Source organism: Neovison vison, chromosome 8 (assembly GCF_020171115.1).
Source record: "Neovison vison isolate M4711 chromosome 8, ASM_NN_V1, whole genome shotgun sequence".
In the NCBI taxonomy this organism is placed as follows: Eukaryota; Metazoa; Chordata; class Mammalia; order Carnivora; family Mustelidae; genus Neogale; species Neogale vison.
The window spans coordinates 11,719,113-11,745,336 of NC_058098.1; the positions used below are offsets into that span (position 1 = coordinate 11,719,113).

Below are 26,224 nucleotides of genomic sequence, written 5' to 3' on the forward strand. Positions count from 1 at the left end.
ACATCACTTCCGCTTGGGGGAAGGCCCTGCGACGCTTCCTCGCCCGAGCGTGGAGTGCGCACGCGGCAGTCGGGGAGGTGGTTTGGGGTGACGGAATCCCTGTCCCGCTGCGCTTGGGTGAATTTCTTTGTCTTGGTGCGCCGGCCGCGGCGTGCACGCTGCGGAGGAGGTGTGCTGGCGGCGCTCTGAGCCTGTGCGTTTGCGGACGGAGACTTGCGGAAGAAATGGCAATAAACGGTTAGCAGGGCTTACTACTGGGTAGTAGAATTAGGGGATTTTTTATTTTTTCTTAGATTTTCCCCCCAACAATCCACATTTATTTCCATCGGAAAAAAAAAAAAAGTTAAACAAAAGTAAGAGTAGCTAACAGAGCAGTTACAGGGTCCCGAGAACTGATGACTTTTACCTGATTAAATTAATCCTCAAAGCAACCCTAGCAGAAGGTACCAGTAGTACGGACATTTTACATCCAGGGAGACTGAGACCCAGAAAGGTCGCCAGGGCCACCGAGCCAAGAGTCCAACCCAGGCATTGGCTCCAGAGTCTGGGAAGTGGGTCCCAGAGCTTTCCAGAAGCTTTTCCTCTCCTTCCTGAGTGTGGAAATCTTGCCCGTCACTGCAAGCCCGTGATCATCTCCTGTGGGTAGCTTTCCCTAAACATCACTTAAAACAGCTGTTTGCTCCTGTGATGCATGTGATTTTTGCCATTTTCAGGTTTACAGTTCAGTGGCATTGATTACCCTGACAGCGCTGTGCAACCGTCACTGCAGTATGTTTCCAGAATTTTTTCCGTGAGCACAAGTGAACTCTAGAACCATTAAGCAAGAGGTCTCCAACCTCTGGGTGGGCCTGGTAGCCTCTCATCTACTTTCTGACTCTGAATTTGCATACCCTAGGTAGTTCATGCATGTTGAGCTTTACGGTACTTACCCTTTCCTGTCTGGCTTGTTTCCCTTAGCAGTATTTTCTTTCTTTCTTTTTTTTTTTTTTTAAAGATTTTATTTATTTATTTGACAGATAGAGATCACAAGTAGGCAGAGAGGCAGGCAGAGAGAGAGAGGAGGAAGCAGGCTCCCTGCCGAGCAGAGAGCGCGATGCGGGACTCGATCCCAGGACCCTGAGATCATGACCTGAGCCGAAGGCAGCGGCTTAACCCACTGAGCCACCCAGGCGCCCCAGCAGTATTTTCAAGGTGCACGCATGCGGTGGCCAGTGTCAGAACTCTGCCGAGGCTGCTGTGCTGGTTGAACATTTGGTATATCCATTTCTCACCTGAGGGGCACTTGGGTTGCTCCTGCCTTTTGGCTATTGTGAATACTGCCGCAATATACAGTAACCTACAATGACATATTGGACTCTCTGTTTTCAGTTCTTTGCGGTATATATGTAAGAGTGAAATTGCGGTGAAATGATCATTCTAATGTTTAGCTTTTGAGGAACCACCCAACTATTTTCCACAGCGGCTACCCCATTTTACATTCCCACTGGTAATGTACAACCTTCCAGTTTCTCCACATACTTGCCAACACTTGCCGTTTTCCTCCTTTTTTTTTTTTTTTTTAATTTATGTTTTTATTGTAGCTTCAGGTGTCTTTTAATGGTGGTTCTGATGGTTTCATACCCTGGCCTCAGGCACTGAGTCTTGTGAATGAAGAATATCTATCACTTTGAGTGTTATTTCTTTACCTATGAATCCTAATGGAAGGTCTACCTTTTTCAAGCACATAGACACAAAGTTTTTTTATACAGTTACAGGCCTCATTGGCCCCCTGAAGTTCATCCAGTCATCCCGAGTGAAATTTCTTGTTCCAGGCAATGCACACCAGAGACTTGGTTTGTTTCATCTTCTGTCCACTTCACTTCTTCCACCACCTCGTTGAAGTCACCGTCTTCTCTCAGCGGGATATCTGCAGCAGCATGTGGGTCCCCCAGATTCCCCTCTTGTCTCTCTTCAGTCCATTCTCCACACAACTGAGCGATCTTTCACAGACTCAGATCCTATTGCCTCACTCCCCTGCTTGGACACTACAGTACGCTCGGAATAAAATCCCGACTCCGAGTAACATGATCTAGCTCTTGGCTACCCCATAGCTTCTCATACTCTGGCCTTGTTTCCTCTACTGCAGCTGCACTAGCCTTCCTATTACACAAGCCAACCCCTTCCCACCTAAGGACCTTTGTGCTGACTGTTCCCACTACCCAGAATGCTGTTCCCTTCCATCAGTGTGCTACTGGTTCATGCCCCTCTTCAAATTTCAGCTCAGATAAAGAGTCCTGACCACCCTATAAACCAGCAGCACTCGTCTTGGAGTCACTGCGTATTCTGTCCCTCTTACTTCCCTCAGCACTGAGCACTCCTTGAGATCGTCTTATTAATTTAGTGAACTCGTGTATAGTCTCTTACTACATGTGAGCTCCAGAAGGGTGAAGGCTTTGCCTATCTTGTTCACCACTGTATCCCAAGTGCTTAGTATAGTGCTTGGCACATAGCAGGCACTCGGTAAGTGCCAGGTGAATAAACAAGTGAATGAGTGTCTTTATGTGTTTGTTTGTTTTAAGATTTTATTTGTTTCTTTCACAGACAGAGATCACAAGTAGGCAGAGAGGCAGGTAGAGAGGGGGTGGGGAAGCAGGCTCCCTGGCATTGCAGGGCTCAATCCCAGGACCCTGGGATCATGACCTGAGCTGGAGGCAGAGGCTTTATCCCATTGAGCCACCCAGGTGCCCGTGTGTGTGTGTGTTTTAAGATTTTATTTAGGGGCGCCTGAGTGGCTCAGTGGGTTAAAGCCTCTGTTTTCTGCTCAGGTCATGATCTCGGGGTCCTGGGATTGAGCCCCGTATCGGGCTGTTTGCTCAGTGGGGAGCCTGCTTCTCCCTCTCTCTCTGCCTGCCTCTCTGCCTACTTGTGATCTCTCTCTGTCAAACAAATAAATAAAATCTTTTAAAAAAAAAAAATTATTTATTTATTTGACAGAGAGTGTGCCCAAGCAGGAGGAGCTGCAGGCAGAGGGAGAGGGAGAAACAGGCTTGATCCCAGCCTGAGCCAAAGGCAGATGCTTAACTAACTGAGCCACCCAGGCACCCCACTTTACATGTTTTTGAATTGTTTTCAGATGTTTATCAGGTCTGTATGCCCATGTTTGCTCAACTCAAGTAGACCCGATGCCTGCTCTGGCTCCCTCCCATCGTTACCCGAGCCCTGAGGAGCAGGAAGCATGTCCAAAGCATGCCATCGAGCACTGCTGCCATTTCATCACCTGTAATGAAGGACCAACATTTTAAATTTCCAATCCAGGGGCACCGGGCTGGCTCAGTTGGTAGAGCATGCGATTCTCAATCTCGGGGGTTGTGAGTTCGAGCCCCACTTTCGTTGTAGAGAGTACTTAAAAATCTTTAAAAAGTAAATTAAAATAAATTATAAATAAATAAACAATCCACTACAGACTGGTACTTACGTGAAAGTGAAGTACAGTGAAATACTGTAGCAATGCCAGTTTGCTGGGAAACTTTCTCAGATCTTATTCTCAATTTCTGTACTTTATTATCCTGAGCAGGTCACAAAAAGTTTACAAATGGGCACCTGGTACAGTCCATATTTTGAGTCAAACTGTCTTGGAGCTCAGCACAACATATGGTAGATGTCCATGTTTAGAGCATTGCCTCGAACTCTTAGAAAACCAAGACGACATCACACTGGATTAAAGGCAAAGATGGACATGAACAGACTTTGTTTACTACAAAACATCAAATAATGCCAGTTGTTAGAGCAGTGCATTGGAACTTTATGCAGCAATTAAAACATCTTGTATCTGTCCTGTCCCATAGGTAACCACTAGCCACGTGTGGATTGAATTTTCCATTTTTTATAATTTTTATTTTTTAATAGAATTTATCTCATAGACAGAGATCACAAGTAGGCAGAGAAGCAGGCAGAGAGAGAGAAGGAAGCAGGCTGCCCACTGAGCAGAAAGCCCAATGTGGGGCTCCTTCCCAGGACCCTGAGATCATGACCTCAGCCGAAGGCAGAGACTTTAACCCACTGAGCCACCCAGGCGCCCCTGAATTTTCCATTTTTATTTTAATTAGGTTAAATAGCCACTTGTGGCTAGTGGCAAATACTTTTTTTTTTTTTTAAGATTTTATTTGTTTATTTGACAGAGATCACAAGTAGGCAGAGAGGCAGGCAGAGGGAGAGGAAGGGAAGCAGGCTCCCTGCTGAGCAGAGAGCCCGATGCGGGACTCGATCCCAAGACCCTGAGATCATGACCTGAGCCAAAGGCAGTGGCTTAACCCACTGAGCCACCCAGGTGCCCTGGCAAATACTTTCAATAGTGCAGCTATATCAAGTTATATTTTGAAAAATTAGTCCTCCATCTCCTTTAGAACCTGATATCCTATCAGTGTCCAAGATGTATCTTTTTCTCCTGCCTAAATGTTGGTCCGGTCAGACCTTCCCCCATTCCCCACCCAGTTCAGTGATGACAGTGCCATTCAAGGGACCATGCGTACTTGATTTCTCCCTCTCCTTTAATACCTCCTCTCCAACCTCCCATTCTTCATATCGTCTCAGTATTCCCTCCATCGCACAGCTCCCTCTAATGCTCCCCATCTCCGCCATCACCAAATCTCACCAGGAGAGCAGCTTCATAACCAGCTTCCTTGGGTCCAGTCGGTGCACCATTTCCCATCCCCATGGCCCCGGTGAAAATCCTTGAGTGACTTCCATTGTTTTTTGTTTTAAATTATTATTATTATTTTTTTACTTCCATTGTTTTTTAGGATAAAGACAAACCTCCTCCTCCTGGGCTAATAAGCCCATCCTCAGTCTGGCCCCATTCCCACTCCTAACCCCTATATACATCAAATTCCCTCTTCTTTTTTCTTTTCTTTTCTTTTTTTTCTTTTCAATAGAAGTCTGTCACAATCAGTGCAATTCCTTGGAGCACCAGACACGGTTTCAACTTCATTTTCATTTGTAGTGAGTGGATAAGTGGTCTTTGCCACTAGATCATCATCTCCATGGGGACCAAACTGGGTCTGTTTTTGCTCAACATTTTATTCTACCGCCTGGCTGGATGATGTTTGGTATCAGGGCAGGTTAGCAGAGTGGTTGAGCTCACAGCTTGTGGAACTAGCTCTCTAGGTTCAAATCCTGGCTCCATTCCTACTACGAGGTGTGACTGGCAAACTACCCTCCCCGTGCATCCGTTTTCTCACCTGTAAAATGGCAATAGAATAACACCTACCTCTTAGAGTTTTAGATTACATGATTTAAAACCGCTTGGCACACAGGAAGCGCTGGATAATGTCAGTTATTATTAAATGAGTACATACCTTTATTACATAAACGAGTACAGGTATCCCACACTTTTTGAAAGTTTACGTTACACCACTTCGCTTTTATGAAAGACCTGCATTAGCTACCTGTTTGTGCTAACGGCAGGAAATCAGAAGAGGATGTTTGCTTTGGAGAAAAAAAAACCAAATGGCAAAAACCAAAAATAGCTCTCAATGTCTGTTTTGCAGCGGGTGGTTACAGAGGCTTCACTGGAGAGAGTGGCGCCACCAAGCGCCTTTCCTGAGAACTACACTCAGCATCTCAGCCTCAGACCACCTGAGCTTTGAATTGTGTCTGTGAGTATCTGGACTTTACCTCAATTTATTTTGTGTATCCGTTGCCACGGTGTGTGGTAAGGTATCAGAAGAACCTAAAAGGTGGTTTCTGGGGGATCTGGATCAGAAATGTTTCCATGTACATGAACAGTAATCGCTCCTTCATAGGAAGACTTTTCCGCTTACAGTGGGGAATGCTCTACTTTGGAAGACCGGGAACCTGTATGTGGACTGTGCTTCCCTGCGAGGATCCACCAGTCCGGGGTGCATGGGTGAGACTGGAGGGCTGGAGGAGGTAGAAGGGCCTGCTCCTCGCTTGCTGAACAGTGCTGCGAGTGTCACTCCAACAGCAATTCTTTCTGGAAATGACCATTCATTCCAGTTTCCACCTGGTTCTAGTTTGCAGGTTTTGATCATTCTTTTTTAACACTCACAGACCAGCTTCCCTGTGCCTGCTCAGAACTCGAGCGATGGGGCGCCTGGGTGGCTCAGTGGATGAAGCCTCTGCCTTTGGTCATGATCCCAGGGTCCTGGGATCGAGCCCTGCATTGGGCTCTCTGCTTAGCAAGGAGCCTGCTTCCCCCTCTCTCTCTGCCTGCCTCTCTGCCTACTTGTGATCTCTCTCTCTCTGTCAAATAAATAAATAAAATCTTTAAAACAACAACAACAACAAAAAAAACAACACAAGCGACAGCTAAGTGGTGCTGCCCCCTCCACCACAGTTGGAATCCCAGCCCCCTGAGAACTTCCTCTGGGTTTAGAGACACCGGCGGGTTAGTGCCTCTTTGCTGCATTGGCCCCCTTCTCTAAACTCCTTAGTTTTGGTGTTTCCAGCCTCTTCCAGGTGTCCCCCCAACTCACGGCTGCTCCCTGCAATTACTGCTTAGTGTCCCTTCTTGCCTTTTATATTGGTAACATCTGGTATGTTTACTTTTTATGTATGTTCACAAAATCTCTGATTTCCTCCCTTCAAGAGGTAGAACTGAATGCCCTGCTTGAGTGTTTGTTGTACTTACTGACTTGCTTCTAAAGAACAGAATGTAGGAACAATGTTGGAGTTCGTAAAAAACTTACTGGCTATACTTAGTGCTTTCTTGAATCACATGCTCTGGGAGAAGTTAGCTGCTGTGTGTTGAGGACGCTCTAGCAGCCTGTGCAAAGGCCCATGTAATGAGGAAGGAGGCCTCCTGGCAATAGCCAGTAAGAAACTGAGACCTCTGTCATGTGAGGAAGATACCTTTTTTTTAAAAGACTATTTATTTATTTATTTGACAGAGAGCAAGAGGACACAAGCAGGCAGAGTAGCAGGCAGAGGGAGAGGGAGAAGTAGGCTCCCTGCTAACCAGGGAGCCTGATGCAAGGACCTTGGGATCATGACCTGAGCTGAAGGCAGACACTTAACCGACTGAGCCACCCAGGCACCCTGAGGAAAATACCTTGAAAGTAGATCATTCAGCCCCAATTAGGCCTTCAGATGATTGTAGACTCCACTGACCTTGTGACCACAACTTCATGGGAAACCCTGAACCAAAACCCGGTAGGTACACCACTTCTGAAATCCTCACCCCTCCAAACTGCAAGGTTCCAGATGCTTAGTTTTAAGCCACAGAGTTTTGGGGGTTATTTGTTACTTAGAAATAAGTAGCTAATTCACCTGGTTTACAATTCTTTTTTTTTTTTATTTGAGCTGTCATTGACATACGGCATTATATTAGTTTCCTGTACAACATAATGATTTTCTATTTGTATACATTGTGAAATGATCACCACCCAAAGTCTAGTTAACATCCATCACTACACATAGTTGTAAATCATTTTTCTTGTGAGAACATTTAAGTTTATTTTCCTAGGAGCTTTCAAACATACAAATACAGTATTATTTACTCTAATAGCCATGCTGTGCATTACATCTCCATTATTTAGTTATTTTATAACTTGACCCATTTCATCCCTCCCCTCCCCTCCCCCACCTCTAGCAACCACCCATTTGTTCACTGTATCTATGAGTTTGATTTTTTGGAGGGGAGGGTTTGGTTCGGTTTTGTTTTGTTTTTGTTTCTGGGGTTTATTTGGTTGTTTTTTTAAAGATTTTATTTATTTATTTATTTGATAAAGAGAGACAGCGAGAGGGGAAACAGGAGCAGATGGAGTGGGAGAGGAAGAAGCAGACTCCCCGCTGAGCAGGGAGCTGGATGCGGGACTCGATCCCACAACCTGAGCTGAAGGCAGATGCTTAACGACTAAGCTACCCAGGCCCCCTGGGTTTTGTTTTTTTTTTTTCCAGATTTCACAAAGAAGTGAGATCATACAGTAATCTTTCTCTGACATTTCACTTAGCATAATAGCCCCAAGGTCCATCCATGTTGTTGCAAAGGGTGAGATTTCCTCCTTTTTTATGGCTGAATAATATTCCACTGTCTATATATATACACACAACATTTTTTTTTATCCATTTATACACCAGTGGACACTTAGGTTGCTTCCAGGTCTTGGCTTTTGTTAACAATGCTGCTATGATCAGTAGGTTAAAGTCTCTGCCTTTGGCTCAGGTCATGATCCCAGGGTCCTGGGATGGAGCCCTCCACTGGGCTGTCTGCTCAGTGGGGAGCCTGCTTCTCTCTCTCTCTCTCTCTCTCTCTCTCTGCCTGCCTCTCTGCCTACCTGAGATCTCTTTCTGTCTCTCTGTCAAATAAATAAAAAAAACCTAAAAAAAATTGAAAAAATAAAAAATAAATAAAAACAATGCTGCTATGACTATAAACAGATATCTCTTCAAGTTAGTATTTTTGCTTCCTTTGGATGAATACCCAGAAGTAGGTTTGCTGAATTATACACGGTCGTTCTACTTTTAATTCTTTGAGAAACATCCATACTGTTTTCCATAGTGGCTGTACCAATTTACATTCCCACCAGCAGTGCACAGGATTCCCTTTTCTCTATATCCTCCCCAGCTCTCGTTCTTTTCTTTTTGATCAGAGCCATTCCAGCAGGTGTGAGGTGATGCCTCATTGTGGTTTTTATTTGCATTTCCCTGATGATTAATGATGTGGACCACCTTTTCATGTACCTGTTGGCCATCTGTATGTCTTCTTTGGAAAAATGTCTCTTCTGATCCTCTGCCCGTTTTTAAGTCAGATTGTTTGTGGGGTTCTTTACTATTGAGTTGTATGAATCCTTTATGTATTGTGGATATTAACCGCTCATCAGACATATAATTTGCAAATATATTTTCCCATTCAGTAGGTTGCTTTTTCATTTTTCCCTTGCCGGGCAGAAACTTTTTAAATCGGTGTGGTCCCACTTGCTTATCTTTACCTTTATTGCCTTTGCTTTTAGTGTCAGATCCAAAAAATCATCACCAAGACCAGTGTCAAGGAGCTTAGTGCCTGGGTTTCCTTTGAGAAGTTTTATGGTTTCAGATCTTGAACATTCAAGTCTTTAATTCATTATGAGTTAACTTTTGTGTATGGCATGAGATAGTGGTCCGGTTTCATTCTTTTCCATGTGGTTGTTCCAACGTTGTTTATTGAAGAGGCTGTTAATTCCCTATTGCGTAGCCTTCGCTCCTTTGTCATACATTAATTGGTCATATATGCATTTCTTTCTTTCTAGGCTCTCTACTCTGTTCCATTGATCTAGGTGTATTTTTTTTTATTTTATTTATTTATTTGACAGACAGAGATCACAAGTAGGCAGAGAGCCAGACAGAGAGAGAGAGGGGAAGCAGGCTCCCTGCTGAGCAGAGAGCCCCATGCGGGGCTCGATCCCAGGACCCTGAGATCATGACCTGAGCTGGAGGCAGAGGCTTAACCCACTGAGCCACCGAGGCGCCCCTAGGTGTCTGTTTTTATGTCACACCATACTTTGTAAGATAGTTTAAAATCAGGATGTATGATGCTTCCAGCTTTGTTCTTTCTCAAGAAATACTGGCTTGGTGTCTCTAATAATTCTTTACATTAAATTTGCTGTTAAAACAATGCACATTGGGGCACCTGGATGGCTCAATCAGTTAAGCATCTGACTCAATTTCAGCTCAGGTCTTAGTCTGGGGTCATGAGTTCAAGCCCCTACTTAAAAAAAGAAAGAAAGAAAAAGAAAGAAGGAAAGAAGGAGCAAAGGAAGGAAAAGGAGAGGAGAAAAGAGGAAAGAAAAGAAAGATTGTAAAACATATATGGTAAGATGGAATCTTACAGGTGAGTTATTAAGAAAATAATCAGATTTATGCTTTTTGCTCCTGTGGACTTTCCAACGAAAAGAGGGGGAACCCAAACCTCAGGCCCATCAAGGAGGATGAACCCGAAGAGACTCAGAGGCAAAAGCAATAGAGGTTTGTGTCATCAAGTTGATGAGAAGAAGGTAGCCTGATGTCTCTGTGGGGATGTAGATTCTAATAGGGGAAGAGGATGGAGGCCATTTAAGTTGAAGATGGACAACTGACTCAATCCCAGAGTTCTTTATGGGTCAGTGTGATGGTGAATTTTATGTCGGTGTGACCGGGCCACAAGATGCCCATATATTTGGTCAAACGTTATCTTGGGTGTTTCTCTGAGGGGGTTTTTGGCTGCGATTAACATTTAGGAGCACCTGGCTGGCTCAGCTAGTGCAGTGTGTCACACTTGATCTTGGGGTTGTGAGTTCAAGCCCCACATTGGGTGCAGAGATTACTAAAAATAAAATCTTTAAAAAAGAGGGGGGGCACCTGGGTAGCCAGGTCAAATAAATAAATAAAATCTTGAAAAAAAATTAAAAATTTTTAAAAAAGAGAGAGAGAGAGAGAAAGATGAGACATCTGGGTACTCAGTGGATTTAAGCGTCTGCCTTTGACTCAGGTCATGATCCCAGTGTCCTGGGATCAAACGCCACACTGGGCTACCTGCTCAGTGGGGAGTCTGCTTCTCCCTCTCCCTCTGCCCCTTCCCCTCCCCCAGCTCATGCTCTCTTACTCTCTCTCTCTCAAATAAATAAATGAAATCTTTAAAAAAATGAAAGATTTTGATTTTTTTAAAAGATTTTATTTATATATTTCAGGGAAAGAGAGAGAGCATGTGCCATCATGAGCAGGGGAAGGGAGAGAGAGACAAGGAGACTCCCCACTGAGCAGGGAGCCCAACGCAGGGTTCAGTGCCAGGACCTCTTTGACTTCTGTCACATCAAGAGCAGCAGGTCTCTTGATAGGGTCAGTGCATGGACAGTGTTGGAGCAAAGGAAGTGGTTGCTAAGAGAAGAACTGTCTAACTCAGAGGGGACATGGTCTTGCACTCGGTCTCTGAGCAGATCAGCAGTAATTACTGAGTAGAAGCTAAAGGCCCTTTCCCAATTTTTTTGTATTATGGGAAGCTGGGTTGTTGTTATTATTTTGTTTTGTTTGCATGATTCCAAGAGATGGGAAAGAGCACCCCCCCCAAAAAAGTTGACATTAGATTTACTGCCAAACTTGGTAATGTAGACTGAATCAAAGGAATTCAAAGTTCATTTTGCATTTGATAAAAGGGCAGATGGAGGGACCAGACAGACTCCTTTCATCCTTTGGTTCCAGGCATCACCATTACTTGCTTCTACTACAGTGGTCAGAATGGCTGCTGAAGCTCTAGCCATCAGGTCTCCTTCCAGCAAGCATGAAGAACTCATATTCCCCCCTTAATCCCACTTCAGGAGGTCGCATAGATAACTTTTGCTTCCATCTCATTGGCCGGCACTTGGTCTGCGGGTACTCCTACCTGCAAAGAGGCTGCCAAATGTAGATTTTATTCTGAACAGCCATATGCCCAACTGAAAATGTTGAGTTTTACTGCTAAGTAAAAAGTGGATGATGGCTTCTGAAGGCAAAGGAAATTTCTGTCGCAGTCAAGAGGCACATACACAGGGGCGCCTGGGTGGCTCAGTGGGTTAAGCCGCTGCCTTCGGCTCAGGTCATGATCTCAGGGTCCTGGGATCGAGCCCCGCATCGGGCTCTCTGCTCAGCGGGGAGCCTGCTTCCTCCTCTCTCTCTGCCTGCCTCTCTGCCTGCTTGTGATCTCGCTCTGTCAAATAAATAAATAAAATCTTTAAAAAAAAAAAAAAGAGGCACATACACAAAAATGCTAGCCACAGTTACATCGAAGGTGAAAATACAGATGATTTTCAGCTACTTCTTTATAGTTTTCCCTAATACTTGATTTAAAAAAAAAAAACTAACCATATATTTATAATCAGAATGAAAATAAGCATTGCCACTCTTCCCAATCTGAAGGGGAAAACACAGTATGAATAAAATAAATGGTAAAATGATGTACCAGAGCTAAGGCAATTTTTAAAGAAATACCTCTGCTCTCAGGAGGGCTTGGGCAACTTTCCCAGAGAAGTAAGACTTCCCTGGAAATGCAGCTCCTTTTAGCAACCCAATCGCAGATCTCTCCACCTACAGATAAGAGCTTGTCCTCTCCAGAATGCCACAGGGATCTGTTTGGACTTGTCAGGACACAAGGCGTGTTCGGCATTGACTTACACAGCCTTGCCTCAGTCCTGGTATTACCTGACTACATTCCAGGGGTGCCGCCGTCTCCATGCACCGTGAATGCTGCCGCACGGGCTGCAGCTCCGTCAAATATTCATCAGATGGTGTCAAATCCAGGCTGTCTTCATATCTTAATTCCCCTAAACGATTTGCAGTTGATAAGATTGGAGTAGATAGAGAAGTCGTGAAAAAATTGCCTAAGAATGAGCAAGTTCTGTGAGATCCTTGGTGATCAAAGATGTCTCAGAGACATCAAGAGCTTTGGAGATTTGCTGCACTTGAATAAAATCCTTTTTTTTTTTTTTAGATTTTATTTGTTTATTTGACAGAGAAAAAGTGAGATGACAAGTAGCCAGTCAGAGAGAGAAGGGGAAGCAGCTCCCTGCTGAGCAGAGAGCCTGATGCAGGGCTCAATCCCAGACCCTGAGATCATGACCTGAGCCAAAGGCAGAGGCTTAACCCATTGAGCCACCCAGACGCCCCCCTAAAATCCATCTTGACTTTCATTTTCACCTTCCTCCTCACCATCCTCTCCAAATCAGGATCTATGAAGGTCAGATTGGATAAGAATTTCCTCCTTACTGATCTGACATCAACCCCAGAACTTTTGCTGTGTTTGGGAGAACTGACTCCCTGCCCAATTCAAAGTAGAGTTTCCAACTGATTTTTATTCACAGAGAGAGAAAGTCAAGGTGGATGTTAATAATTAATTCTGAGACTATTCCATTACTAGACAGTGGCACCAACTCAGGATCAGTGTACTAACATAATATTTTCCTCTGTTCTGCAACAAAGGCAGACACGGGGGATACACCATCTCCTTACCTTCTCCCTCCCCAGAGGTAACCCTTCTTAATGAATCTGAAGTGTAACCTTCCTGTTGGTGCTGTTATATCCCCATTTTATAGGTAAAGAAAATGAGGCACAGGGAGATAAAGGACTCTGTCCAAGGCCACACCCTTAGTGGGTGGTAGAACCAGTACAGACAGGTCGTAAGTCAGACGAAGGAAAGACTGCAGGTTGATAAGAGGGACTGGGGCCTGTGGTCAGGGAAGTCCGCTCTGGAGAGGTGACGGGCTTCCAAAGCTGAGAACTGAAGAACCACCAAGCGAGATTTCTAGGAAGAAAGAACAAGAGCAAAGGCTCCAAACTTGGGCGAAGTGGCTGCCCCTTTACCTGCTTTCTTGGACCCAGAGGATGAGGGTGGTGCATCAGCAAGCGAGAAGGAGACTGTATTACTAAGGTCTTGATGGAACATCAAGGTCATAAAGGTCTTGAACTTCTGACCTACACTACATTGATGAATGAAGCCAAATTATCTTCTGTGTTGTTTAAGCCCTTGTTGGTTGGTTGGTTTGGTTTGGTTGTCACACTGCCTCTAATCCTAATTGTTCCATTGTCTCTTCTGCGAATTCAAATAAGACACATGCATGTAGGGATGCCTGGGTGGCTCAGTCAGTTAATCGCCTTCCTTCGGCTCTGGTCATGATCCCACGATCCTGGGATGGAGTCCTACAGCAGGCTCCTTTCTCAGTTGGGAACCTGCGTCTCCCTCTGCCTGATGCTTCCCCCCGCCCCCGCTTGTGCGCTCTCTTTCTGACAAATAAATAAATAAAATCTTAAAAAAATATATTTTATTTATTTATTTGACAGAGAGATCACAAGTAGGCAGAGGTAGGCAGAGAGAGACGGGGAAGCAGGCTCCCTGACGAGCGGAGAGCCTGATGTGGGGCTCGATGCGGGGCTCCTTCCCAGGGCCCTGAGATGATGACCTGAGCTGAAGGCAGAGGCTTAACCCACTGAGCCACCCAGGCGCCCCCACCCCCGTCTGCTTCTCTTTCTCCCTCTCTCAAATAAATAAATAAAAATCATAAATAAATAAATAATATTTAAAAAGAAAGTTTTTCTCATGCCCTCTCTCAAATAAATAAAAATCATAAATAAATAAATAAATAAGAATATTTAAAAAGAAAGTTTTATTGAAAGGAATGTCTCAAGGATGTCTCAAGATGTCTCGAGATGTCTCAAGGAGACATCTGATATATCTAACAATACAAACCTTAGTAAGCCCTTATATTTTAAAGACTATTCTATGATTTACATATATTAACATATTTAATTCTCACAATAGCCTTATGAGTAGATCAATACCCCAATTTTTTAAAAAGATTTTATTTATTTATTTGACAGAGAGAGATCACAAGCAGGCAGAGAGGCAGGCAGAGAGAGAGGAGGAAGCAGGCTCCCTGCCGAGCAGACAGCCTGATGCAGGGCTGGATCCCAGGACCCTGAGATCATGACCTGAGCTGAAGGCAGAGGCTTTAACCCACTGAGCCACCCAGGCGCCCCAATACCCCAATTTTTTAAACAGCTTTATTCATGTATAATTCATTACCACATTTTTCACCCATATAAAACAGTATCACCAAGATCAATTTTAGAACATCTTCATCAAATGAAATCCCAAGAGAAACACCATACTCTTTAGCTGTCATCCCCAATATTCACACACACACTCCAGCCCTAGGCAACCACTAATCTACTATTTGTCTCTAGATTTGCTTACTCTGGACAATTCACATAAATGGAGTTTTACAATATGTGACTAGTTCCTTTCTTGTAGCATGTTATAACGTGAGGTTCTCCATTCTTTTATATATGACTAAGTAATATTCCATTGTACTGATTTGTCCCATTTGTTCATTCATCAGCTGGTGGGCATTTGGATTGTTTCTTTTTTTCTTTTTTCTTCTTCTTCTTCTTTTTTTGGCTATTAAGAATAATGTTGCTATAAACATACATGAATAAATTTTCAGGTGGACATATTTCAATTTTCTTGGGTACTACAAGTGGAACTGTTGGGTCATATGTTAACTGTATGTTTATATTTTTGAGGAACTGCCCAACTCATCAAAACAATGTTAGGATCATCAGACTGGGAAGTCGGCTTATTGTAATGACTCTCTGTAGCAGTGAGAAAAGGATACGGCAACAGGGAATAGCTTCTCAGATCGTTTGCCCAGAAATGACACATGTCACTGTGTCACTTCTGCTCATCTTTTATTGGTCAAGTTAAGTCAGACAGCCACACCCAGTGTCAAGGGGACGGGAAAGCACGGTCTTACCTAACATGCAGAAAGGGGAAAGAACTAGAAGCTTTTACAGAGAGATGCTAATAGCTGCTGCAGAGAATGTTGGGTAGAAAAGCCCCTATGAGGGATGATGTTTACTCTGAGACTTGGGAGATCAGAAAAAGTCTGTTTGAGATGATGTTGAGGGAGGAGAGATACTCAACATCACTAATCATTAAGGAAATGTAAATAAAACCAGGAAGAACTCTCACTTCACACCTACCAAGATGACTCTGCGGTCTCCCCTTGAATAACACAGGTTTGAACTGCTTCTTCTTCTTTTTTTTTTATTTTAAAGATTATATATTTGAACTAGAGAGAGAGAATGTGAGAAAGAGAGAGAATGTGAGAAAGAGAGAGAGAGACCCTAAGTGGGGGTTAGATGGGCAGGGAGAAGCAGACTCCCCGCTGAGCAGGGAGCCGGATGCGGAACTTGATCCCAGGAACCTGGGTTTATGACCTGAGCAGAAGGCAGACGCTTAGCCAACCGAGCCACCCACGTGTCCCATAAGGATTTTTTCCCCCACAAATACAGTAGATAGAGTGCCATTAGTGTGTTTTCTTTCTTTTTCTTCCTTCCTTCCTTTTTCTTCCTCTTTTTTCTTTCTTTTTCTTCCTTTCTTTCTTTCTTCTTTCTTTCTTTCTCTTCCTCCCTCCTTCCCTTCCTCCCTCCCTTCCTTCCTCCCTCCCTTCCTTCCTCCCTCTTTTCTTTCCTTTTCTCTCTTTCTTTCTTTCTCTTTCCTTCCCTCCCTCGCTCCCTCCCTCCCTCCCTTCCTTAGCTCTATGCCCAACATAGAGGTTGAATTCATGACCCTGAGATCAAGAGTCACATACTTTACTGACTGAGCCAGCCAGGCACCCCTGTTTTCTCTTTCGTATGATTTTCTTAATAACATTTCCTTTTCTCTAGCTTACTTTATCATGAGAATGCGTATACAATACATATAACCTATAGAATATGTGTTAATTGACTATGTTATTGGTCAGGCTTCCAGTCAATAGTAGGCTTTAAGTAGTTAAGTTTTGGGAGAATCAGAAGCTAGATGCAGATTTTCAGCTGCGTAGGGGGGTCAGTGCCTCTAACTCTTCAGTCGTTCAAGGGTCAACTCTAATAAAAAAAAAAAAAAGGATACAGACAATAACAACTTTTGGCGAGAGTGTGGAGAAATTGAAACCTTCATATGCTGTTGGTAGGAATGTAAAATGGCACAACCACTTTGGAAACAGTTTGGCAATTCCTCAGAAAAGTTAAAAACGTAGAATTATCAGGGGCATCTGGGTGGCTCAGATTGTTAAGTGTCTGTCTTCAGCTCAGGTCATGATCCCAGGGCCCTGGGATCCAGTCCCGCATCAAGACCCTCATTGGGCTCCCTGCTCAGTGGCGAGTCTGCTTATCCCTCTCCCTCAGCCCCTCCCAACCCGTCCCCCACCGCCCTGATCATGCTTGCTCATTCTCTCTCACTCTGTCTCTCTCAAATAAGTAAATAAAATCTTTTTTTAAAATTTTTTTTTAGATTTTTATTTTTATTTATTTATTTGACAGAGAGAAATCACAAGGAGATGGAGAGGCAGGCAGAGAGAGAGAGGGAAGCAGGCTCCCCGCTAAGCAGAGAGCCCGATGCGGGACTCGATCCCAGGACCCTGAGATCATGACCCGAGCCGAAGGCAGCGGCCCAACCCACTGAGCCACCCAGGCGCCCCAATAAAATCTTTTTTTTTTTTAAAAAAACACATTGTTATCAGATGACCCAAGAATTCCACTTCTAGGTATATGCCCAAGAGAATTAAAAACCTATATCGACACAAAAACTTACACGTGAATGTTCACAGCACCCTCACTCATGACAGCGCAAAATAGAAACAACCCAAATGTTTATCACCTGGTAAATGAATAAACAAAATGTGAGATGGAGATATCTCTCTCTCTCTCTCTCTCTCTCTCTCTCTCTATATATATATATATATATATATATATATTAGAAACTGAAAATCTGATGGGGAGTTGGATATTTACCTAGTTTCTTTTTTTTTTTTTTTAAAGATTTTTTTTTTTAAAGATTTTATTTATTTATTTGACAGACAGAAATCACAAGTAGATGGAGAGGCAGGCAGAGAGAGAGAGAGGGAAGCAGGCTCCCTGCTGAGCAGAGAGCCCGATGCGGGACTCGATCCCAGGACCCTGAGATCATGACCTGAGCCGAAGGCAGCGGCTTAACCCACTGAGCCACCCAGGCGCCCCTTTACCTAGTTTCAAAGTACCTTTTTACAAAATACCTAATAAGTAAAAGGAAAAAAGAGTAACTATGCGGATGGGGAGACTGGCAGATGCTACCTCAATCAGATGACCGCAGTGAACATCATTAGGAATGGGACACATCACAGTCATGTGCCACCTGATTGGATGGAAGGAGAACGCACGCATAACCTGAAGAAATCGTGAGGAAACTTTGGTTAAACCCAGACGGAAGGAAGCACACGTCACAAAATAATTGGCCCGCAACCTTCAAAAAAGCGTCAAGGACAAGAAAGTTGAGGCAAGACTGAGGAATTGTTCCAGCGTGAGAGAGACTAAAGAGACAGAGCGATTTAAATGCAAAGATCTTTTTTTTTTTTTTCCCAAGTAGGATCCACTTGGGGCTCAAACTCATGACCCTGGGATCAAGAGTCACATGCTCCCCTCACTGAGCCAGTCAGGCGCCCCTACATGCAAAGATCCTTTCACCCAGAGGACGTTATTGGACAAGTTGGCGAAATTTGATAGGTTGTCTGAGGATACCATTCTATCATATTAATATTCTTTTTTTAAAGATTTTATTAATTTTTTTGACAGAGATTACAAGTAGGCAGAGAGAGAGAGAGGAGGAAGCAGGCTCCCTGCTAAGCAGAGAGCCCGGGGCTCTATCCCAGGATCCTGGGATCTTGACCTGAGCCGAAGGCAGAGGCTTTAACCCACTGAGCCACCCAGGCGCCCCAAAAATAAAATCTTAAAAAAAAAATTCATATACCAATTTCCAGTGAGGTTTCATCCTTTCTCAATTAGCCATCCTTCCTTCACCTCACAATCTCCCTTATATTTATTTAATATGAATGGCATATACCACTTATTTGACACAAAAAAATCCTTTATGCACACGTGACAACATGCATAAAAAACTTTGTCGTGGTTTGTAGGACTTAGAGCTCAAAAACCGGTACTGCTTAACTCAAGCAGGGAACAGTATTGGCTAGAAGGACATGAGATGTGTGGCTTGTTCTACTGGAAACAGCTCCTTCACTTAATAAATGTGTGTTCATCTTAGGCAACCGGCTCAACCACTCTGTGCCTCAGTTTATGCATCCATAAAATGGAGGAAATTACAGTACCTACTACGTAAAATTGTTGTGGAGATTAAATTAATTAAAACATATAAAACACTTGCAACAGTGCCCGACACATCGTAAGTGCTTCGCAAACGTTATTTATTATCATTAACTGACTTGTCCAAAGGAGCTGATGAGTGGCCAGTGCAGGATTTGAATCCAAGTCCGTTGGAAACCAAAACCTGAGCTCCTACCATGACAATCCTTTTTCACAGTGTTAACTCAGCGCGATTCTCCCCCTTTTCTCCTAAATGCTGGTGAAACCCAAGGGATGTTCCTTCTCCCATCCCACTAGCAATTACTTCCTTTTGCATCCTCCTGGGGTTTATAAACAAAAACTTGTCAAGCCGGCTGGTCCCTCTGAGAAGCAATTTAGGCTCACACCCTGCAAAAGCTTTTGCCTCATTGGTAGACTTTGTTTGCTTTGGGGAATGCTGTTCTTTTAAGTCGAGAGGACATTTAATCTAAGTAATAGTGTCCATGGTCTTTGATCTAGGCATGCGGCAGCTGCAGCTGGGAGGGGACGTGCTTGCCTCATGCAATCTGTCTGCCTTGTTTCTAAGCATTAACCCTTCCTTCTCATGTTTGATATGAAAATATTAGGTCCATATCTGAAAGAGTAATGCCGTTCCCTGAAACGTGTTGCATTAATCGTTTTTTTAAATTTTCTATGTTTTATAATGTTTTGACATCTTAAAAAGCTTGTCAGGGGAGAGCCTGCTCCTCCCAGGGCTGCTCTGTTCTTAGAGACAGACAGCACAGGGCTCAGTTGGGAGCACATCTTTCATATACAAGCCAACCAATCCCTAGTTTATAGCTCCAATAGCCCTCTAACTGGAACTCACCAAGCCAGTGCTTCCCCTGCCCAAAATCATCCCAGAGCCAGGCACCAGGGGACTCGAGATCACCCCTATATCCCAGAGCCCACTGACATTATTCAGACTAGCTAGTCCTAAATCCGGGCATTCCCCTCTCCTCTCTTCTGCCACCAGGTGACATCAATACTTGGTGCTTCCTCTATGGCTTTGTATGGCATGGTTATCCCCACTCTAAGACCTGTGAGTACAATAAACTCCCTTGAAGAAGAGCCTCGTCCTCATTTCTTCCTGTGGTTACACCAACTTTACCATATATCTCCAACATTTACACTCTCGGAACAAGTATTATAAATTGATAATCTTTCACAAAATATACACTTGATTTATATTTATTGTTAAAACACTATTAATGCATGTTAATTATACCTAAATAAAAACATATCGTGCAGAACACTGTTAGACTCTAGCGAAAATTTAAAACGAAATATAATACGTATATCATACCATTTCAGTTAAACCATCACTTTCCTTTTCAAGCCTGCCTTTCTAATTTTGTTCCATATACTTTCCTCTTTGTAAGATTAACAAGAAAATATGAATGACCTACACTAATTACAGTGCTCAGGTTTGTAAAACACTTCCTTCCATGTCAATCTGAGACCTTACGAAGGAAAGGAGTGATCAGAGAAACAGGATGGAAACTAGAAGAGAGTCGTGTCCAGATGCCCAGGAAGGAGAATATTTCTAGAAGGAAGTGATGCGCCCTGTCAAATGCTAGTGAAAGATCCAGCAACAAGAGATCTGAACATGCTTATTGGATTTAGCAACATGTTTTAATAAAGTACTGGCAAACCTTTCAGTAAGTTTGGCTGTGAGAAGGGAAGGAAAATAAAGTGCTGGAACTGGAGACACAATGAGACTAAGAGACGTGTTGGTTTTGGTTTTGGTTTTGGTTTATTATTTATTTATTATTTATTTATTTCTAAATATTTTATTTATTTATTTTTGTGAGAAAGAGAGCATGAGTGGTGGGGGTGGCAGGGCAGAGAGAGAAGCAGACTTCCTGCCAAGCAGGGGGCCTGATGCGGGCAGCCCAACGCAGGGAGGACTCGATCCCCGCATGGTAGGATCATGACCTAAGCCAAAGGCAGACATTTTAACCAACTGATCTACGTAGGCACCCTGACTTAGGAATGTTTAAATAAAGATTGGGGGCATCTAGTCGAGAGCGAATACCTAAATATCCAGAAGAAGAAATGAATCATTGGTAGAATAAGGATCATATGTAGGAGAGGAGGAGATAAGGATTGGTTTCAATAGGAGGGACACCAACCCCTCCTATGGCAACAGGAAGAAGATTGGTTCGGATGTAGGTGGGTTATTGTTTTTGTTTTGGGAAGATGCCTGAGTTTTTCAATATAGACACTAACAAAGCAGATAGCTGGAATTTTTTTAAGATTTTATTTATTCACTTGACAGAGATCACAAGTAGGCAGAGAGGCAGGCAGAGAGAGAAAGAGGAAAGGAAGCAGGCTCCCTGCTGAGCAGAGAGCCCAATGTGGGGCTGGATCCCAGGATCCTGCGATCATGACTTGAGCCAAAGGCAGAGGCCTCAACCCACTGAGCCACCCAGGCATAGCTGGAATAGCTGGAATTTTGATCAATAAGTACAATGAAAATGCAAATGGTCATCGGAGTTTATGGTATTGGAAAGAGTGTTCTTGAAAAGATGGACTATAATGTTTGCTGAGTATAGAAAGGCATGAAAGATGGAGAAGGCTGATGGAAGGGGAGAAACTAGATGGGTAAATAGATATGGAGGTTGGAAGGGTTGTGGCCAGAATATAGAATTATATTTTGGATATATTTATTTTTGATGTTGAGACCTAGTATATGGTCATAAGGAGGCATGACTGGAGTAGTATAGAAGAGAAGATTGCTAGAAATGAGAAGGTCCTACAGCTGAATGACCAGGATCTTGGATTGGTTGTGTGTATGAATGTTGAGGTCACCGGGATAATGAGTGGCAGAGAATATGTGAGCCAGGTGCTCACATGTGGTGGATAAAGGCAGTGGGGAGGGAACAATAGGGTCATGACTGAATGATCTCTCTCCTGAGCTCTATTCTTGATTTTCCAGATGTCTAACTAATATCCCCACTTAGATGTGTAACAGACATCTTCAATTTAACAATGTGGTCATACCGAGAAACAGGGGGACGAGAAAAGTCATTTTTATGGTCACGTAATTAGCCTAAAAATAAAGTTGGGTTCTATTGCAATAAAAAAATCAGAAAGCTGATATCATGAGACAATAAATGGTCTTTCCCACATGGTGTAACACTCCTATTACCAGATTTTTACAACAGTGAAAATTCAGATAGCCTCAAAAGATAAGGGGAGTATCCAGAAACTCCTACAATTCAAAACTAAAAGACAAACAACCCAATTTTAAAGTGAGGAAAGGACTTGAATAGACATTTCTCCAAAGAAGATATACAAATGACCAAAAAGTCATTGTATGAAAAGACACTTTATACCAATAATTATTAGGGAAATGCAAATAAAAATAATGAGATACCACTTTACACTCACTAGTAGCTGTAATTTTAAAAAAGGAAAATAACAATTGTTGGCAAAGATATAGAGAAATTAGAACACTTGTTCATCACCAGTGGGAATGTAAAACGGTTCAGCTGTGGAAGATAGCTTGGCAGTTCCTAAAAAAGATAAACATAGAGTAACCATGTGACTGAGTAATTCAACCCCTAAATATATACCCAAAAGAACTGAAAATAGGTTTTTTGAGGGAATTTAAAAACAAATTCTTTTTTTTTTTTTAAGGATTTTATTTATTTGACAGAGAGGGAGAGACAGCGAGAAACGGAACACAAGCTGGGGGAATGGGAGAGGGAGAAGGAGAAGCAGGCTTCCCACCAAGCAGAGAACCCAATGTGGGGCTCGATCCCAGGACCCTGGGATCACGACCTGAGCCAAAGGCAGACGCTTAACCAACTGAGCCACCCAGGCGCCCCTAAAAACAAATCCTTGTACATGAATGTTCATAGCAGCACAGTTCATAATAACCAAAGGTGAAGACAACCCAGACAGCCATAAACAGATAAGTGGATAAACAATTGTGACATAGCCATACAATGGAACATTATTTGGCTATAAAAAGGAATGAAGTGGGGCGCCTGGGTGGCTCAGTGGGTTAAGCCGCTGCCTTCGGCTCAGGTCATGATCTCAGGGTCCTGGGATCGAGACCCCGCATCGGGCTCTCTGCTCACAGGGAGCCTGCTTCCCTCTCTCTCTCTGCCTGCCTCTCCATCTACTTGTGATTTCTGTCTGTCAAATAAATAAATAAAATCTTTAAAAAAAAAAAAAGGAATGAAGTACTAATACATGCTAAATATGGGTGAACCTTAACATAAAAAATTATGTTAAGTGGATGAAGTCAAAGGTCCCATGTTGTATGATTCCATACAATATGTGAAATCCATAGAAACAGAAAGCAGTTGATGGCTGCCACAATTTTGGGAGAGAAGGGGGAGTGGGGAGCAACTGCTTAATGAATACAAAGTTTCCTTTTGGAATAATGAAAATGTTTTGGAACTAGATAGAGGTAGGTAGTGATAGCTCAACTCTGTGAAAGTACTAAATGCCACTGAATTGTTCACTGTTAAATGGCTAATTTTATGTGAATTTCACCTCAATTTTAATAAAAAGAAAAAATTATGTGGCCAAGTTTTAGTATTAGGAATGATAGAAAACTCATTTACCAAGATACAACAAAAAAATTTTTTTAAAGATTTTATTTTATTTATTTGACAGAGAGAGATCACAAGGAGGCAGAGAGGCAGAGAGAGAGAGGAGGAAGCAGGCTCCCTGCTGAGCAGAGAGCCCCATGCGGGACTCGATCCCAGAACCCTGAGATCATGACCTGAGCTGAAGGCAGCGGCTTAACCCACTGAGCCACCCAGGTGCCCAAGATACAACAAATTTTTAATTGATTATGTGTGTTCTCACTATATATAGTAATTCAAACACAGCATGAAGTGCCAGTGCCAAATTTCTTTTCTGCTATATGTAAAGACAACCATGTGTTGGAAAAACTGTTTTGTGCTTTTTGACAGTTGTGGAGTTTGAAAACCCAATGATAAAGAGTTTTTCTCAACCAGCATCAAGAAGAAAGAAAAGGGGCACCTGGGTGGCTCAGTGGGTTAAAGCCTCTGCCTTCGGCTCAGGTCATGATCTCAGGGTCCTGGGATCGAGCCCCGCATCGGGCTCTCTGCTCAGCGGGGAGCCTGCTTCCTTCTCTCTCTCTGCCTGCTTCTCTGCCTACGTGTGATCTCTGTCTGTCAAATAAATAAATAAAATCTTTAAAAAAAAAAAAAAGGAGAAAGAGAAAGTGGAGAGAGAGAAGATGGAAGATGGTGGAGCACCTGGCTGGCACAGTTGGAAGAGTATTTGACTCTTGATCTTGGAGTCATGAGTTCAAATCTCACGTTACATGTAGAGATTACTTAGATAAAAAAGAAAACAATAAATAGATAATATTTATAATAATTGCCATAAATAAACATAAATTTTTTTAAAAAGGAGGAGGAGACACAGAGGAAGTGAGGGAGTAATAGAAAAGTTGGTTTCCCATCTAAGCGTAAAGTACTAAGAAACAGATTTTCCCCCTGCTATGAGACAGAAAAACTATGTTCTAAAAGATAATGATTTCTAACCTAGAATTCTATACCCAGCCAAATTATCCATGAAGCATGAAGACAGAATAAAGACAATTTCAGATAGGCAAGATCTTGAAAATTTCTCTTCTAGGCCACTTTCTCAGGAAGTGTGTGGAGCATGAAGGAGAAAACCATGAACCAGGACCTCAGGGAATCCAAGAAACAGGATATGCAGCCCAGGAAAGATGCAAGAGAAAGTGTTGCCGCCACAGCTGCGCAGCAGGCCTGGAGAGGAATCAGTCCCAAACGGAGGAGGAAAACAGAGAGCTGCAAGGGAAGCGGGGGGGGGAAATGTCTCTAAGAAACGAAAATTGAAAATCAATTGAGGGGCGCCTGGGTGGCTCAGTGGATTAAGCCGCTGCCTTCGGCTCAGGTCATGATCTCAGGGTCCTGGGATCGGGTCCCGCGTCGGGCTCTCTGCTCAGCGGGGAGCCTGCTTCCCTTCCTCTCTCTCTCTCTCTGCCTGCTTCTCTGTCTACTTGTGATCTCTCTCTGTCAAATAAATAAATAAATAAAATCTTTAAAAAAAAAAAAAAAGAAAATCAATTGAAAGGTTACCTGACGTTTTCGAATCTCTTGAGAGGAAACTTCAGTTTCTTTCAGAGGTTTTGTGGATGAGTTGGTGGTAAATACACAGAAAACTAAGTGTAGCCAATTTGTTGAACAGGTGGGAACTCTGGGGTGTAGGAAGAAAAGAAGTTTATTCTTGGATGCAAAGTTTATTCTTTGCATATTCAAATTGTTCTTCCCCTATACCCTTGAGTGAAGTCTAGGGCCAGTCTCATGGCTTTTTTAGTCACTCTCAGGTAATAAAATTCTCTTGGTCATTTAAAACCTCCAAACAACCTCAGTTCAGTAATTCAAAAGTCCACTCTCATGCATTAAGCTGAACCATATGAAGTTGCCATTTGTGTAAGTCAAAAAAGGTTGAATATTGGCAGTTTTATCTGATTCACTCTAATAAGAGTCAAAACTCCCAAATTTATTTAAAATAAAATAATCTCTCCCTCTACCACACAGACATGTTTTAGATTGGTCATCTGAGGTAAGAAAGGGAGGCCTGGTGGGCTTCTTCACTTTCCCACAAGCCCTTCCAACATCATTCTCTACCAGGAGACTGTCTCTGGTTCCTCCTGGATAGAAGGGCCTTGTGTAGACAGGAGAGAAGAGGCAGTATGGCACTCTCTGACCTTGGCAGGGGTTCACAGTGGACTCTTACTCTTCCGGGGTGCTTTTGACTTGTATGATTCTTCCAGGACATTCCTCCAGCTCTGATTCCTGAGCTCTGATCTGCTCTGTGGGAGGGACCTTGTTCAACCAGAAGACCCCTTGATTTTATGACCACTTTTAATTCTGGCCTCAGCCATCAGACAAGCAGCCTCTTTAGATTGTGGTCGCCTCACTCCTTGGGAAAATCCTCTTAGACTAGATCCAAGCTAGTGTTTGCCTAGCACGGCCCAGTCTGGTCCTCAGGATACTTTCTAGCACCCTGAAACAGTGCCTCTGCCTTCTTCTGCCCTATCAGAGGAGCTAGCCAGCCACGGTCCCTTTCATATACTTCTTAAGCACAACCACCTACTGTGTCACCTGAGCTTCAGGAGACATATCAAGCTCATTGGGATGTCCGACTGAAGTGCCTTCCTTGTCTCATTCCCACAAATGGGTGGAAGTGTACTCATAGCTCATCAGTGCTCTCCAAACATTTTCTTTGATCTTGGGAAATTTCAGCAGTCCTTTCATGCTCTTGAATGGGTAGGGGACTAAAGTAACAAAACCAGTTCTTTTTTTTTTAATTTTTTAAAAATTTAATGTATTTTTAAATTTTATTTATATTTTAATTTATATTTTATTTACTTATTTATCATTTTATTTAATTTATTTTTTAGTTTATTTTTTTAACTTAATAGACTTTATTTTTCAGGCAGTTTTAAGTTCACAGCAAAATTAGAATAGAGCAGAAGGTACAGAGAATTCTCGAAAACCCCTGCCCCCACACATGCATACTCCACTATCAACATCCTCCACCTGGGTACGTTTGTTACCGTCCGTGAACCTACATAGACATGTCATCA

General features: G+C 43.0%; 1 long non-coding RNA gene across 1 annotated transcript; it reads left to right on the forward strand.

The window, feature by feature from the left end:
• The first annotated feature begins 40 nt into the window (after positions 1-40).
• LOC122915994 lies at positions 41-24,532 on the forward strand. Its single transcript, XR_006386127.1, has 3 exons — positions 41-237; positions 5,526-5,633; positions 24,244-24,532. It is a non-coding gene; the product is annotated as an uncharacterized LOC122915994 (long non-coding RNA).
• Positions 24,533-26,224: the final 1,692 nt, after the last annotated feature.